Below are 13,097 nucleotides of genomic sequence, written 5' to 3' on the forward strand. Positions count from 1 at the left end.
TGGTTTGCAATGATTAATCATAGACTTACTTGTTCAAATTTTAATTTTGTTTGAAGTTGGAAAATAAATTTATAGGATATTGCATTTTTGATTTTTAAAATGTGTTTGTGAACAATGTTGTATTTTTGCCAGGAAGACCAGATTTGGGTTTTTCTTTACTCTTCCATGGGCTATTGGCATAGCTGCAAAAATCAGTGAATCTTGCCCATTGTAATTACCCTTGAGAGCAGTTAAGAGTCAACCAGAAAGCTTTGAGCCTGGAGTCACATATGGGTCAGACCTGGAAAGGACAGCAGATTTCCAACACTAAAGAACATCAGTTCTTAATGACAATTGGTAATAGTTCCATTACTGAAATTAGCTAGCTTTCAATTGCAGGTTTTGTTTATTCTAAATACCACCAGTTGCCTTTGTAGGATTTAGCTTGTGCCCCTTTAGCACAAGTCCAGTGGCATTATCAATATGCCACTGTCTCCTCTTCCAGTTATGAGAAAATATGTATGAAAATTACTGCAAAAACGTAGGATGCCTTCAGGAAACATGCTGCAGGTATATTATGTCCATCTTGTTGTACTTAGAACATCACAGAAACAAGGAATAACTTATGACTAAAGACATGAAAATACCTGAATCTACACCCAAGGAGATCTTTGTATGGCAGTTGTTTTTATTGATATCTCCATTGATGAATTAGTGGTGGAAGGGAGGAAATCAACATCAAAATTCTTCCCTGATTGCAAGGGCAAGAAGAAAGGAAAAACGGCACTCCTGGGGAACCAGTAAAATTCGAAAACAAGAATTAATGGCCTTGATCTTGGAGCTAGAACCTCAAAATATAGGAGGTCAAGTTTTACATTATGTGTAGTGTGAAAGTAAATACTAAAAATAAATAGTTTAGCCATGAAAGGGACTGGACATGTGGTCCATTAATTTTCTTTCTATTTTTTTGAGGAAAGTAGTCACACAGTTGGACTTTGCTTCGTCAGTTTATTTTTGTATGGAGTAAGGCAGCTTTTAATTTATAACTGGCCTAACTACAAAGTGTTCCAATCTACCTTTGAAAACTTTGGAGAAGAATCCAGGCAGCACAGAAAAGCACAGCATCCTTTTCAGATCAAAAATAAATTCATTTTTAATCCTAAGATATACAATTTCACAGAATCACAATGAACAGAAGTAGCCTTTGAGTATTTTCTTTTGCTGTTCAGTTAGATAGTGGCTAATCTCTGCCTTAACTTTGCTTATCTCCCCAATTTGCTCAATATTGCTTGACACCTTAGCCTAATAAAAATATAACAATGCCAGTCTTGAAAGCTAGAATTGCCCCGGAATCACAGCCTTTGAGATGAGAGTTCCTTGTTTATCTATAGGAGAGCCTGGAGAAACTCAGATTATTTTCACTAGTGTGGCAGAAGATGAGGGACGACTTGATAGAAGTATATAAAATTGAGGGGTATGGATAGAGTGGATAGTCATTTTCAAGTACTAGGTAGCATGTGTTTAAGATGAGGGGGGTAAGTTTAAAGGAGATGTGTGAGGCAAGTTTTTATTTTATGCAGAGGGTGATAGGTGTCTGGAACATCCTGCCAGGGGAGGTGGTAGAAGCAGATATAATGGTAACATTTAAGAGGTATTTAGACAGACACATGAACTGACAGGGAATGGAGGGTATGGACCTTGTGCAGACAAATAGGATTAGTTTAGAATGGCACCATGGATTGTGCAGACAAGGGTGGATTGAATAGCATATTCCTGTGCTGCACTGTTATAATGTTCTGTTCCCCAATATATGAAAAAGTCCTTTCAGATTTTGCTCTTGAATGACCTTTTTTGAATTTAAGATTATGTCCGCTTGTTCTAGATTCTGTCACATAGGAAATAGCTTTCTTGTGCAATGCCCTCTGATATAACAGCACAAAACACTTATCTGCTGTCCTTGAATTTCTTTGCATCCATCTGAGCAGGGAGATAAGCTCCTAGTTGAGCGTCCCATCTAAAACATGGAGTTCCAGCATAACAGCATTCACTTAGAAGTGCATTGAGTGCCATGCTGGATTATTGCATCGAAGCCCTGGCATTGGTGTGGTGAAATTGAATCTAGCACCTTGTGGCTGTAAAGCAAGATTCAAGGGAGCCACAGCTGCTCCCCTGAGGAAATAGTTTCTCTACATCCATCCTAACAAATCCATTTAACATTCTAAGTATCATGAGCAAATCATCCAGTAATTGCCTATATTCCTGTACATTTCTGCCACTTATGCATTATTTCCTTATAAATTAAGCTCCAAGCAGAAATAATCATTCTGATGAAGATAGTAGGTACATCCATAAATTGAAGGCAAATTAATATATCCTGAAACTGAAAGCATTTCTTTGGAAGGGGTATGGCCAGGACTCCCTATAACTGAAACAAACTTCCTCCTGTTTGTCTTACTGCTCACCTGAGGTAAGGTTCATAATTAATTATTTTTGATTATTTTAATTAGACTGATCTTTCATTTTTACTGGCTTGTGTACTTTAACTATTAACTATTCTGTTTGTTCTCTGCAAGCCCTATTTTCCTACCATTTAGGAAACATGCCAGTTTACCTTTATTAGGTCCAAAGTGAATGCCCAACCACTTGTTAATGTATAACTATGTTTAGCTTAGTTCAGCCCACACATATCTATCTTTTACAATTTCCTACTCCCGTCTATACTATTAGTGGCCCTCCTAATTGAGTATCATTGTGAGTGTTATAAAAGAAGAAACATGCATTTGAAACTTTTCATCCTGCTGTATCTACTACCAAACAACTATTGGGGTATTATCTGCATATTTGGACATGCAACTCTCGATTCCTTCATCCAAGTAATCAATAAATTGAATGAAATGTCCAGGCCTCAAAACAATCCTGGGGAACACCTCTTGAAACTTGCTGCCAACAGGAATATGTATTTTTTCACTCTATCCTCTATTCCCAACTATTTTCCAATCCAAGTCAATTTTACTTCTCATTTAACATTGCACAATGTTTTTCAAACATGTTTGTAATTCCTATGCTGACTATGATAGGTGACTTCAGGAGGTCCAGCAATGTTATGGTCTGACAAGTGTCCAGTCCCAAGGCTGCCAGACTACTGAGGAACTGCATGCATTGGATAAAGTGCTCCATGGCGAAAACAGTATTGGCAGATCTAATAGCTTCCCAAAACTGATATATAATTAGATACCAGGAAGCAGTATGTGTTGCCATGAAGCTGAAAGTGTGCTGGAAGCTGATTCAGTTCGGGCATTTAAGAGGGCATTAGGTGATTATTTGAAGAGAAATAATATGTAAGAATATGGGGAAAAGGCAGGAGAATAGCACTAAGCCATTGTGCTACTTTGGACAGCCAGTGTAGGCAGGACAGTCCAAAACCCTTGTTATGTGCCATAATGTTTTGGTGATTCAGTGAACATTAATGAATTAAATTAAAATATTTATCTTCTGTATTTTATAGTACTTTCATGAAAGAGGGCTTTTTGCTTATTGAGAGCATTCCCACCTCTAAATGACAAAGTGAAAGGTATGACTCCTACTTTAACTATTAACTATTCTGTTTGTTCTCTGCAAGCCCTATTTTCCTACCATTTAGGAAACAAGTTAAGTGAATTTATAGGGCACATTGAAGCGAACAAATACAGTCTGGTTGTGTGTGTGTGTGAGAGAGAGAGAGAGAGAGATTCAAGGAAGCCATATAAAGGTGAAAGTATAGCATAGTTCAAGATGACCTTAGTTCAGGAGATCAGGACGTAGAATCGGGTTGAGTGGAATTTGAACCCATGTCCCCAGATCATCAGCCTGGTGTTCTGGATTACTCATTCAGTTACATTATATGTATACCACTGCCTTCCCTAATGTAGAGGTCTCACACATCGGGATAGAATGAAGTGTATAATAATAGTACAGTAGGTGAGACTAAAGATCCATGCGGAGACAGTTTTAATTACGAGCCTAGACACCCACATTAATTGAGAATCTTTCTCCACTAATATTTAAACCTTTTAACAGTAGAGTTCTTTCTGCTTCCCCATCAGACAGGCATTGCAATATGCAGCCTCTGGAGCACAGTGTGGGCACCCACCATTTTCATGTTAATTGTGGACTCAGTATGAAAGACCCCTGATAGGTGAGCCCAAGCACTTAAACCAGAATGAGTAGCATTCAGCCCCTTTTAAATTTGTTTTTAAAGTTAGGGAATAACCTCTTCATTTGTAGTCATTTAATTAATTCTTAGCAGTGCCAACATATAGATGAAGTCCAAGAGGGGAATCATCAAAATAATTGCTGAATTTCTGATGTTCAATACTAGCTGCAAGATCCCTGCCACCACAGAGAACGAATAAGTAGGTTTACTACAATTGGATCCATATTGTAAACATATGTATGTATTAGTCGAACATTTCTCTCTAAATATGTCTGATGGCAGGTTTTGACAGAATTGACATGAATGCAGAGCTCACATGTACGCTTATAAAAGAAATGGGCTGCAGGTTCAGGTGAGAGAACCTTGTGAGTTAGATCCTGAGAAAACTTTGAGTTAAGTTCTATAAAGTCTGATAATGTGTTTACAGCTCTGTTGCGTGTATTCTTGTTCCTTTTCCTTCTAACTAGTTTAGACGCTGTCACTGATTGCATTAGGAAAGGCATCAATGATAAACTTAGTGCAACATTAAACTTTAGTTCTTTCCTTTGTTTGTACGTTCCTGAACTGGTTGTATTTATTCAATGATTGAAGGCATTTAAGTTATGCAGTACTGGATAATGAGGCTGAAGACTGATCTAAATGCTGACTTTGGTCCTCATTGGCAATAAGTGTGACCTACCACTGCATCTGTCTCATGTCCAAAGAATGAGAGTTGACCTGTACTCAGAAGCCCTAACGTCAGATTGGCAGAAAATAAGGCTGCCACTTTTCTTAAAACTAGTCAATAGTTTTAAATGTCATTGATCGGAGAAGTGACATTACTTTTATGCTTTGTCTATCCAAAGGTTCTTGCCTGCAAATTACAATTTTTATTTTTATTCAGATGACTGATTACACTAGAAAAACTCAATGTCTGCGTATACTTAAGTAAATAATGAAGTAACTAGTAATATGTTGAACATATATTTATCATGTTTGGGGGTAAAATTCCTTGGTGTACAACCAGTGTTGTATGGGGCAAAAGAAAACTATATATGATGTAAAGCTTTCAAAAAAGATTAGGAAACAATGGAAATATTCAGCATAATCAGGCAATTTTAATTTTTTAGGCACAAGCTTCCATAACTGAAAAATACAGATGAGCAATATATGGTTAATATAAGCTTTTCAGGCTGGAGGAAGATATATAGCAGAGCTCACTAGGAATAATTGTTGAGACTTTGTTTATCCTGATAAATATTAATGACCAATTTCTTAGTGTAAAGAGCTCCATTTATAAACTTTGAGGATGATATGAAGCTTTGAACCATTGTGAACTCTGAGGAGGAGAGATTAGAACTGCAAAAGATCATAGATAAGTTGGTGGAAAAGCAGACAGGTAGCAGAAAATGTTCAATGCAAGGAAATGTGACATGATCCATTTTAGTGGGAAGAACATGAACAAACAGGATAAGATAAAGGGCACACTGAAGGGAGTGCAGGAACAGAGGGGCCTGCAACCTTATTGCATATAAGTCTTTGAATGTGACAAAACTGATTGAAAACGTGGTTAATAAAGTGTTTGGTGCAATGGGCTTTATTAATAAAGGCACAGAGTACAAGAGAAATGATAGGCTTTTATACAATACTGTTTTAACTTCAACCAGAGAATTGCGTAAAGGTGGATGAGAGACTGTAGAAAAAGTAATGTGAATGATTTTGTAGATGAGGATGTTCAGTTATAAAGTTGGGTAGGAAATTTTTGGACTATTCTCCTTGGAGAACAACAAGCTGAGAGGAGATTTGATGAAGGTATTCAAAATCAAGAGGGATCTGGACAGCGTTGGTATGGAGAAACTGTTCCCACTCGTGAAGAAATCAATAATGAGGAGCCACTGTTTTTTATTGTAGTAGTTGCTAAATTGGAGTCAGTGTGAATCAAGGGAAAACTTGCCACTCATTCAAATCATGCTGAGCATGGAGGGAAATTGTTTTAGCTGTTATAAGCCAATTGTGTCCAGTTTAGGACGTCGTTGCAGGAATTCCTCAGGTAGTATCTTACGCCTAGCCATCTTCAACTGTTTCATCAGTGACCTACCATCCATCATAAGGTAGAAGTGGGGACGTTCAACAATCATTGCACAAAGTTTAGTACTGTTTGGAACTCCTTAGATACTCAAGCAGTCTGTCTGGATGCAACAAGATGTGGACAATCATAGAGAATGCTGGAGAAACTCAGCAGGTCTGGCAACTTCTGTGGAAAGAGAAACAGAATCAACAGTTTGAGTCTGCTGTAACTTCTCCAGAGCTGGATCTTCAGAGCAGCTACTTAGCTGACAAATAGTAACATTCATGCCACACAACTGCCAAACATTGACCATCTCCAACAAGAGAGAATGTCACATTGACATTCAATGGTATTACCCATTACTGAATCCTCCAGTACCAGCATGCTGGGATTACCATTGACCAGAATCTATCTGAACTAGCCATATAAATAATATAGCTACAAGGTTAGCTGACAGGCTAAGAATTCTGCAGCAAGTCATTCACCTCCAAACTCCCCAAAGCCTGCACACCATCTATGAGGCACAAATCAGGAGTGCGACGGGATACTTGACACTTCACTGGATAGATACTAGTTAAACAGCATTCAAGAAACTTGACATCATCCAGGATAAATCATCCCACTTAATTGGCACCCAGTCTAACATCTTCAACATTCATTCCCTTCACCATCGAGTGAAACGACAGTGTTGGGACATCTTGTGGACAACAATAACTCACCAAGCACATTTCAAACCCTTGACCATTACCACCTAAAAGGACAAGGGCATTGGAAACACGAGAACATCACCATCTTCAAGTTTCTGTTCAAGACACACATCATCCTAATGTGGAACTGTACTGTTCCTTCACTGTTGCTGCGTCAAAATCCCGGAGCTCACTCCCTAACAGCATTGTGGGTCTATATAGGACACTACCCTAAGCCCAACCATCCTCACCTGCTTCATCAATGACCTTCCTCCATCATAAGGTCAGAAGTGGGAATGTTTGCCGGTTATTGCACAATGTTCAGCACCATTTGTGACTCCTCAGATACTGAAGCAGTCCATGTTCAAATGCACAAGATTTGGACATTATCCAGGCTTGGGCTGACATGTGGCAAGTGACATTTGAGCTACACAAATGCCAGGCAATGACCATCACCAATAAGGGACAAGCTAACTACTGTTCCTTCACATTCAATGGTGTTACCATCACTGAATTCCCCACTATCAACATCCTAGGGGTTAAGATTGACCAGATACTCAACTGCACTCACCACATTAACACTGGCTACAAGAGCAGGCCAGAAACTAGAAATACTGCGGCAAGTAACTCACCTCGTGACTCCTCAAAACTACAAGGCACAAGTCAGGAGTGTGATGGAATACTCCCCACTTGCCTGGATGAGTGCATCCCAAACAACACTCAACGCTTAACACCGTCCAGGACAAAACAGCCCACTTGATTGGCACTACATCCACAAGCAGTCTGTCCCTCCACCACCGACACTCAGGAGCAGTAGTGTGTGGTATCTACAAAATGCACTGCAGAAATTCACCAAAGATCCTCGGACAGCACCTTCCAAACCCATGACCACTTCCATCTGGAAGGACAACGGCATCATACATACAGGAACACCACCACCTACAAGTTCCCCTCCATCCTGACTTAGAAATATATTAGATAACAGTGTAGAGCTGGATGAACTCAGCAGGCTAAGCAGCATCAGTTGAGCAGGAAAGCTGACGTTTCGGGTCGAGACCCTTCTTCAGTTTTCATATTGCCATTCCTTCACTATTGTTGGATCAAAATCCTGGAATTCCCTCCTTACTAGCATTGTGGGTCAACCCACAGCGGGGGGACTGCAGCAGTTCAAGAAGGCAGCTCACCACCACCTTCTCAAGGGCAACTAGGGATGGGCAAGAAATGCAGGTACCCACATCCTACAAATGAATAGAAAAAAATAACAAATGGAGTGCAGAGATTTTAGAGGGTAGCTAGTACCACTTTCTCAAAGGCAACTAGGGATGGGCAATAAATGCTGCCGTAGCCGTGATGCCCAAATCCCACAAATGTATAACAGTAAATTGAAAAAGCAAAAGCAATGTGCAGAAGCCTTTTACACACAGTGAGTAGTAAACTCCTGGAATGCGCTGCTTGAGAGTGTGATAGAAGCATGTTCATTTGAAATAGTCAAAAGACTGCTGAAAAGGAAGGATATTCATGATCATGGGGAGGAGGCAGAAATTTAGGACCTGTGAGTTGCTCATTTGTAAACCCCGCACCAGACACAAGGAACTGAATGGTCTCCAATGCAGAAATAATTGTGTGATTAAAAGAAGAAACAGAATTAAGGGAAGTGGGGAAAGAAAAACAATATTATCTTGTTCACATTTGGTAAACTCTTCAGCTCATTGTTGAAGTGGGGTATGGTCCAAGGTTTACAAGCTGTTTAGTATAGCAATGTGCAATACTATAAAAAGTATAGACAGTTACAACAGCTCCAAGATTAGTACTGTGGGTGTTGTCTATCTCTGTCCTATCATGGCCAAGGTTAGGCTGATTCCCAGTGGAGTGTCATGAACAGCCTATAGAAAGAGTAGGTGTGTTTCTTTGAAACTGGAACCTGATGGATGTGCGTAACTGGTTTGTAAACAGCTGCAGGGGAGGGAAGGGGGAATGATAGCCTCAAAGTTAAAGGTTACTGTCAGATAAGCACTACTTATTTCAAAATCTAACACTCACTGAGTACTGTGTGAACTACTGTTAAGCTGCACAAAGTGCTGACATTCATAAAGTCAGAAAAGCAAATGAAGAGTAAACATGAATTAGGCAACTTGATTTTAAACAGTGAAACTTCTGTTTAAACAATGCACTTTGGAAAAGTAACCATCCAGTTAACTATGGTAAATCTTCTGATGTTGGTCACTCATAGTCCAGAAAAGGCAATTCAAATTCCACACAAAAAGTTAATTCCAAAGCTCTGGGGATTCTGATCATAATTTAGTCATGGATAAGAACAGTAACGTTAGATTGTGATATCTGGGATAAGCACGAAGATGAATGCCTAGGATGGTGTGTTGCGTCTGCTACTGTTTGTAATTTACATTGTCTTGCATGCTAATCATTCTCCTGTTACTGTTTGAAGGACTTTATTGACTACATCACAGTAGTTCCTACAATGCAATGGTGACTATACTTAAAAAAAGTATTTGACTGTAAAATTCTTTGGTACATTGTGAGGTTGTGAATGGTGCCATAGAAATGCAAGACTTCTTTAAGCAAAATACGAGATTGTGATGTTCAGTGGCAAATAAATGCGACAAGTGTAAAATAATGCAGAAAGGAAGTAACGAGTGACAGCACACTTTATCCAAGAGTATTGTTGCAATAGCTGCAAATGAAGCTGACTTTTAGAATTCTTTATACATTCAACAATGACTTGAATTTTGATAACATGTTTAAGTCAGCCACTCCACAGACACATGGTAAATTAAATGAATGCCATGACAAAAACTACAAGCAGGAGCTTGATCAATAAGATGTATTTTTAGGAAGGTATTAAAGGAAAAGAGGGCAGTAAAGAGGCCGGGAACCACCCTTGATTCCACCCTCAGGCGACTGACTGTGTGGACTTTGCACATTCTCCCTGTGACTACGTGGGTTTCCTCTAGGTACTACGGTTTCCTCCCATAGTCCAAAAATGTGCAGGTTAGGTGACTTGGCCCTGCTAAATTGCCTATATTGTTCAGTGATGTGTAGATTAGGGGGATGAGTCTGGATGGCATGCTCTGAGGTTTAGCGTGGACTTGTTGGGCCAAAGGGCCTGTTTCCACACTGAAGGGATTCTGTAAAGACACCGAGGGATTTTTCAGTTAATTCCAGAATGTGGAGCTCAGGAGTTGAAAGTACATTTATCAATGGTGGGGTGAAGAGAGAACGGGAGCACAAGCACAAGCAGAGGCAAACTTAGCCAAGTAGGTAGAAGAGGGGGCATTGTTGGCTGCAGGAGACATTTGGCAGAGAATCTTTATTTTCCAGATGTTTATTCTGAGGCCCATTTTCCCTCACCTTGATGAATGCTGATGAATATTGACAATACACTTGCAGGTGTTATCAGTGGCAACTTGGGGTGGTTTTGGTTCTGGCACGGAGGTTTCAAAGTTTGACTGGCTTCCCACTTGTCCTGTAGGTTTGTTCCACTCTGGCAGGGTGCTTCATGGAGATGGAGTGTAGTGTTGCTGTAAAAATGTGCTTCTTTATAGGCAGAAACCACATTGACACTCTGGGGGAGAAGTTCTTCAGCCATTGGAAGGAGATGATTGAGGAAGATTCTCACAATGACCTTTCCTGGGGCTGAGAGTAGGGAAATCACTCTGTAATTTGCACAGTCAGACCTGTTCCCTTTTCAGAAGGTGGTCACAGTCACAGCATTGAGATCTCCTGACATGCTGTCTTACTTTCTGCAGGCTGATGAGTTAGTGAAGGGTGCCTCTCACTGTATTTTAGGGCTTCTCTTCTTTATTTATTCACTAGCGGAACGTTGGTGTCACTGGTTGGCCGATATTTATTACCCATTCCTAGGTGCACGTGAGAAGATGGTGAGCTGCAGTTCACTTGCTGTAGGTTGATCTGTAATGCCCCTGTGGAAGGAATTCCAGGACTTTGATTCAGTGACAGTGAAGGAATAGTTGTGTATTTCTAATCCAGATGGTGAGTGGCTGGGAGAGGAGCTTGGACTTGGTCGAATGTGGCCTTGATGTCAAGGTTTTGACTCTCACCTCACCTCTGGAATTCAGCATGTTTGAACCAAGGCTGTAAATAAGTCAAGAGCTGAATGGCCCTAGCGGAACCCAAACTGAGCAACACTGAGCCGGTTATTACTCAGCGGATGCTGCTTGAAGGCACTGTTGATGACACCTTCCGTCGCTTTACTGTTAATTGGTAGTAGACTGATGGGGGCAGTAACTGCCTACTTTGCATACAGGACATAACTGGGCAAATGTCCACATTATTGGCTAGGTGCCAGTGTTGTAACTTTACTGGAAGAGCTTAGCTTGGGGAGTAGCAAGTTCTAGTGCACAAGTATGCTGTACTTATGGCCAGAATATTGTTAGGGCCCATTGCCTTTGCAGTTTCCCATGTCTCCATCTATTTCTTGATATCACATGGAGTGGGTTGAATTTCCTGAAGACTGGGAAATGTAATAAAGAACAAAGAACATTACGGCACAGGAACAGGCCCTTCGGCCCTCCAAGCCTGCGCCGATCCAGATCTTCTATCTAAACCTGTTGCCTATTTTCCAAGGATCTGTATCCCTCTGCTCCCTGCCCATTCATGTATCTGTCCAGATACATCTTAAATGACGCTATCGTGCCTGCCTCTACCACCTCTGCTGGCAGCGTGTTCCAGGCACCCACCACCCTCTATGTAAAGAACTTCCCACACATTAAACTTTTCCCCTCTCACTTTGAAATCATACCCCCTAGTAATTGAGTACCCCACTCTGGGAAAAGCTTCTTGCTATCCACCCTGCCTATACCTTTTCATGATTTTGCAGACGTCGATCAGGTCCCCCCTCAACCTCCGTCTTTCTAATGTCAATAATCCTAATTTACTCAATCTCTCTTCAAAGCTGGCGCCTTCCACATCAGGCAACATCCTGGTGAACCTCCTCTGCACCCTCTCCAAAGCATCCCCATCCTTTTGGTAATGTGGCGACCAGAACTGTAAGCAGTAATCCAAATGTGGTCGAACCAAAGTCCTATACAGCTGTAATATGACCTGCCAACTCTTGTACTCAATACCCCATATGACGAATGAAAGCATGCTGTATGCCTTCTTGACGACCATCGACCTGCGTTGCCACCTCCAGGGTACAATGGACCTGAACACCCAGATCTCTCTGTACATCAGTTTTCCCCAGGACTTTTCTATTTACTGTATAGTTCGCTCTTGAATTACATCTTCCAAAATGTATCACCTCGCGTTTGCCTGGATTAAACTCCATCTGCCATTTCTCCATCCAAATCTCCAATCTATCTATATTCTGCTGCATACTCCAATAGTCCCCTTCATATCTGCTATTCCACCAATCTTAGTGTCATCTGCAAACTTGCTGATCAGACCATCTACACCTTCCTCTCGATCATTTATGTATATCACAAACAACAGTGGTCTCAACACGGATCCCTGTGGAACACTGCTGGTCACAGTTCTCCATTTTGAGAAACTGCCTTCCATTACAACTCTGTCTCCTTTTTTAGGTATTCCTGGCTCTGCTGCTGGCATGCCCTTCTGCACTTTTAATTGATCCCTTGGCTTGATGGCACTGGTTGAGTAGGGGATATGCCAGGCCATGAGGTAGTAGATTGTGCTGATGTACAATTCTACTGCTGTTCATGGTCCACAGCACCTCATTGTCAAGTCTTGAGTTGCTAGATCAGTGCAGAATCTGTCCCATTTAGCATGTGATAGTGCCACACAACACAACAGCGGGTATTCTCAATGTGAATGTGGACTTCCTCTTGCAAGAACTGTGCAGTGGTCACTCTTTCTGATACTGTCATAGACTGATGCATCCGGTCTCGAAGCCATGTTCTTTGGAACCTGACCGGCTCATCAGTAGCACTGTTGCTGAGCTAGACCCTGACCAGGTACACTTTGCATCCTTGACACCCTTGTTGCTTATTTCAAGTGTGGTTCAGCATGGAGAAGTATTAATTCAATAGGGATTCTGTCTGTGCTGGAGGCTATTTTGTTTCTAAGCTGTCAGATGACATTGTCAACCTCACAGCAGGTTGGAAATGCGCTGGGATGGCAACAGGTGGTATATTGACAGATGGTGTTGTAAGCATTTGTGTTGAAGGCTGCATGTTACGTAGAACAGAGAACAGTT

The 13,097-nt window shown here is 40.9% G+C and overlaps 1 protein-coding gene across 5 annotated transcripts in view; it reads left to right on the forward strand.

Moving 5' to 3' along the window:
* Positions 1-13,097, forward strand: part of shld2 (shieldin complex subunit 2) — an 87,334-nt gene that overhangs the window by 14,383 nt on the left and 59,854 nt on the right. The window contains exon 1 of one of the 5 annotated variants that reach the window (XM_048563484.2): positions 3,502-3,550. The exons of the other annotated variants lie outside the window; for them this stretch is intronic. The gene's annotated coding sequence lies outside the window, so the exon portion shown is untranslated. Of the gene's footprint in view, positions 1-3,501; positions 3,551-13,097 lie in introns of those variants that run through there. 5 annotated transcript variants of the gene reach the window in all.

This window comes from Stegostoma tigrinum, chromosome 37, assembly GCF_030684315.1.
Source record: "Stegostoma tigrinum isolate sSteTig4 chromosome 37, sSteTig4.hap1, whole genome shotgun sequence".
Taxonomy (NCBI): Eukaryota; Metazoa; Chordata; class Chondrichthyes; order Orectolobiformes; family Stegostomatidae; genus Stegostoma; species Stegostoma tigrinum.